A 5,524-nucleotide genomic window follows, 5' to 3' on the forward strand; every position below is an offset into this window, starting at 1 on the left:
ATAAAAAAATAGTTTTGCTCAAGTTTTTATAAGTGCTTGAAGGCTACCTCATACCATAACTGATGCATATTAGATGCATATTAGATCAATCTTATATTAGAAATAATATTCCATTCAACTTTCAAAAACCATGCTAAAATTTAACTAGGTGAATACAGGGTATAACGATCGCCCTCCACTTTAAAGTTAACAACAACAACAACAACAATATTATTATTATTATTATTATTATTATTATTATTATTATTATGATCAAAGAATTTCATATGTTTAATTTGTAAAATAATGTATAAACCACTATTTTTTTTATTAACAAGTAGGAATATGTAACATTTGGCCAGCAAGCTTGCCAAATGTTTAAAACAGAACACAATTACATAAAAACAAAACTGCACCACGAAACAGATTGCTTTGGAGTAAATTCTCATATCCTGGACACAGGAACCAGAAATGCTATTACATGCTGCGTTCTCAGGAATGTGGTGATTTTTTATACCACAAATGCCTAAGGATTATAAACTTTAGTGCTTGTAGTTGTTCATGCACACCACAAACTGTCTGCCTTCCTACGGTTATTGATCATTATGGTACTGCAGTTCATCCAAATGTTATCATTTAACTCACAGAGCTCAGTCCTTACATAAATCTTTAATGTCTGTGACTTCAAATAAATCATGAATAAAAAATGTTTCGGAGCAAAGGCCATCACCACAAAGATAACTGCAAAACTGTGTGTGTGTGTGTGTGCGTGTGTGTGTGTGTGTGTGTGTGTGTGTGTGTGTGTGTGAAGCTGATTAGTGTTCAACCAAAATACATAAATAAATAACAACAATAAAAATTTAGCCTGAGCTCCCAAGTCAGACTGCATATTTGGGCAAAACACTCTTTTTACAATAATTACATGAATTTCATACGTATACCCTACTCAGTGTTTTCACATTTTATACTGTTATATCTTAAAACAAAAATTTACGCAAAATGTCTAATATCTTAAAAAACTAAACGCAAGAAAGCAATTAATTATTTAATTTTTTTTACAGAGCATGACTGTCCTTTCACATGGGTCAGTATTTGTTAGGGCCACATTTGGGACATTTCTAATGGCTTTGCACATCTACATTCTCATATCTTCACAGTTATTTCCAGGGCAATGTGAGTAATGAGGTTTTGGAACAGACTCACATAAAGTAAGGTTCCAACGAACCTGAAAATACTGTCTGCCAACTTCTAACTCCTGTAACACACAGTGATGGAAAAGCAATCAGTAAAGGATGAAAGACGAGCCACTTCCAACATTGTCAATAAACTTAGAGTATAATAACACAATGAATCATACCCTGACAATTATATTTAAGAACCAGTTGAGAGTAGAGAAAAGGTGCAAAAGAAATAAAAACAAAATTATCCACATCATTCCACCACAATGCTCACAGCAAGCAGAGAAGAAAAAAATGTTGAAATGAGGAGAACTAATGAGCATTATCAATGTATTATTTATTATTATTCCTTTTTTTCTTAAAGGCAGCAGAAATGCCTTAACAAGGTAAAAGGTGCAGAATGGACACACTTTATATCTGGGATATACAGTACTGTATATTATACTGTATATGTGTTCTGGCTAATAAAACCATAGAAAAGTTGCTGAGACATTCTAATAACCCATTCCATAGCAAATCCTAGCGGCACCATCTCTGAATATGAATTCAAAGTTTGAACTTAATTAAACCATATTTAAAAATTTGGAAGATTTCCCTAGAATCATTCATTTAGAGTGTCTAATAACAGCAAAGCTGTTTTATAATGAATTACACACTACAAAATTAGCACCAAATGTATGTAAGCTACAAGCCTGAAAATTCTAATTACCATAAACTGTACATTTTCTAGCCTCCCACGTGTTTTTATGGGCTGGAGCCAAATCAATTGAAAATGTGAACTGAGCCAAAATTCAAGGTTTATTAAAATGGTTTTTGAGGAGGCTGTCAATCATTTTATTACTATAGGTCAATTTTCACCAATGTTCTATTAGCACAGCAGTTTATTTACTTATTTTTATATATATAAAACTTAAACCTTCTTAGTACTAAAGGCTTTGTCACAATTTAATATATACCAAATAGGGTGATGGTACCAGAATGTATTTCCAAAGTTTTTTTTTTTTTTTTTTATAGCATGATTTTAGCACATGACTAGGTTTGGCAGCATTTCAATTCTTCATGCTTGTGATAATAATGATATTGACATTGCAGCTAGTTTAAGTGTCCATGTAGGCGGATGTACATTATCTTTAAGCTAGTTACTGTGTTACTTTGATGATCATGTTTGATCAGATGATGACACCTTTTACATAAGTAGCTCTGGTATTTATTTTTGCTTTGCATTTAGGAACCAATAAGGAAGTAATAAGAAAGAAATAGAACATTGCCTATGAAAAGGTTTTATTGTGATATGTCAGGCAGTTGACATTGTATTGACCAATTGTGAGATAATAGGAAAAACAGTCATCAAGCAAGTAATTAATGAAGACACAGCTTTTAAATGTATATATAATACAGAATTACTTGTCTGTACATTTCCACTGCCATACTAAGCATACGCTCTACTGTATGTCTATTGGCTCATTATCTCTATGAAATTTAAAAAGTGCAGCAACTGTCTGAAATAAACTTTTAATTAGAATCTTTGTTGCCAACAACTCACTCCTTGAAACATTCCAAAACACTCGTAAACCAAATCGAATTGTCCCATAAGAAATAAAGGAAACTTGTTTCACAGCCCACAAAAATAAATACATAAAAATAATTGACACAAAATATCAAGTAAAAATAAAACAAATTAACCTGCACTTTATCTTTAAAAAAAAGTAGAAATAAATCTCAACAGATAAGTGTTTCTGATTGTGCATGCAGGCACTGTTTCTGTGTGTGTGTGTGTGTGTGTGTGTGTGTGTGTGCGTGTGTGTGTGTGTGTGTGTGTGCGTGCGTGCGTGCGTGTGTGTGTGTGTGTGAAGCTAAAGTAAGGTGCACTCTCCCTATCCCCCTTCTCGTCTTACACAGTTACCCTTCCTCCATTCTTTTCACACACACGCACACACACAAAGGAAACACTGTTTTATCGGAAAAATAAACAAGAAACGGATCACGGAATCACAAGAACCAAAAAGTAAAAATAAAACAAATTAACCTGCACTTTACCTTTGAAAAGAATTGTGACAGAACAGTGTTTCTGTTGATCTTCTTCTTGATTAATTTAACTCAAAAGTTAAAAATGTTAAGATGATATTTCCCTGGAAAAGGTCCAAAAGATGGTCAGACAGAAATCACCTTGGAGAAAATCATTAGCAGTTTAGAGCAGGAAAAGACAATGCCGAAAAGCTAAGCGGAGGTGGTGGAAGACGAAACCTGAAATTCACCATGTTTATAAAGACAGCCTTCATGCTTTCAATGTGGAACTAGCCACAGCTAGACAGACCTTCTTTTCAAACATTATAAACAGTAACCTAAACAACACACACACTCTTTTAGCTACTGTTGAGAGACTGATAAACCCACCAAGTCAGATTCACATTGAAATGCTCTCCGACAGCAAATGCAATGAGTTTGCTTTCTTTTTTGAGAAAATCAGTAATATTAGAAGGGCTATTAACACATCAGGTCATGCAGAGGTCAGAAAAACTCAAACACAACCTCACAAAACAGTTACTATGTCTGTCTTTTAAGCAATTGATAGCAAAATATTGGGAGACATAGTACAGCACCACAAATTGTCAACCTGCGACCTTGACACACTTCCCACATCTTTTCTCAAAAGTGTGTTTAACTGTTTTAAAGCAGATTTTTTAGAAGTGGTGAACACCTCACTTCTACAGTATCTGGCACTTTTTCGAACTCTCTGAAAACACTCTCTGAACTGCTCAATTCTTGCTCCCCTCCTGTTTAGCCTGTATATGCTCCCACAAAGTCAGATGATGAGAAAGAACCAAATTGCCGATCACAGCTATGCTGATGATACCCAGCTTTACCTAGCCTTATCTCTAAATGACTACAGCCCTGTTGACTCCCTCTGCAAATGCATTGATGAAATTAACAGTTGGATGTGCTAAAATTTTCCTAACTTAAACAAGGAGAAAACTGAGGTCATTGCAGTTGGAAACAAAGATGAAGCTCTGAAGGTGAATGCATACCTTCACTCTAGGGGTCAAACAACTAAAAATTAAGTCAAGAATCTTGGGGTGATTCTGGAGACAGACCTTAGTTTCAGTAGTCATGTCAAAGCAGTAACTAAATCAGCATACTATCATCTTAAAAACATTGAAGAATTAGATTTTTTGTATCAAGACTTGGAGAAATCTGTCCATGTCTTTATTACCAGAAGGGTGGATTATTGTAATGGTCTTCTCACCGGCCTTCCCAAGAAGACCATTAAACAGCTGCAGCTCATCCAGAATGCTGCTGCCAGGATTCTGACTAGAACCAGAAAATCTGAGCACATCACACCAGTCCTCAGGTCCTTACACTGGCTTCCTGTAACATTATAAATCACTCAATGGCCTAGGACCTAAATACATATGCTCACTAAATATAAACCTAACAGACCACTTAGATTGTTAGGATCGAGTCAGTTAGAAATACCAAGGGTTTACACAAAACAATGGAAGTCCGCCTTTAGCCATTATGCTGCCCGCAGTTGGAACCAGCTTCCAGAAGAGATCAGATGTGCTAAAACATTAGTCACATTTAAATCTAGACTTAAAACTCATCTGTTTAGCTGTGCATTTACTAAATGAGCATTGTGCTACGTCCGAAATGACTGCATTGTATTTTATGTTTATTTTATATTCCTAACTGCTTCTACTGTAAATCAAATTTTAAGTAGTTTAGTGCTTTTATTTTTATTTTAAATTAAATTTAAATAATTTAAAAAGTTTTAGTGCTATTATTTTCTATTACTTTTTATAATTATTTTCTTCTCTTTTATGTAAAGAACTTTGAATTAGCATTGTGTATGTAATGTGCTATACGAATAAACTTGCCTTGCCATGCCTAGAGCGGAGAGAAAGAGTGTGTCAGTGAAGGCAAAAGTAGGAGGGGTCTGTGTGTATGTGTGTGTGTGTGATAAGGTGTGATAAGAGCAGGCTGTTACAAAGAGAGAAAATGGATTTTTAACCTCTCTAATGAGACTTGTTTTGCTTTAGACGCGCGCTGTACACACACGCATACAGACACAAAATAAAATATATTTCACGCGCACACACGTGTCACAGTGTTATAGTAAACAGTACACATGCTCAGGGATGTTGATTATACCAGTAAGAAATGTGCACCAAGACCCAACAGGTGAGACGAATACCCACAATTCCGCGGCGCAAGAGAGAGAAAAACCGTTGGTTTAGTTGTGATCATGTGACGCTCGCCATCAAAACAAGATGTGCGGGCGTGATATATGATACTTGGTACTCGTAAACCAAGACTTGTTAATTTTTCAAGTCAAAATTTGTTTAAAAATCTTTATTCGTCCTCCGAAA

Source organism: Clarias gariepinus, chromosome 15, assembly GCF_024256425.1.
Source record: "Clarias gariepinus isolate MV-2021 ecotype Netherlands chromosome 15, CGAR_prim_01v2, whole genome shotgun sequence".
NCBI lineage: Eukaryota > Metazoa > Chordata > Actinopteri > Siluriformes > Clariidae > Clarias > Clarias gariepinus.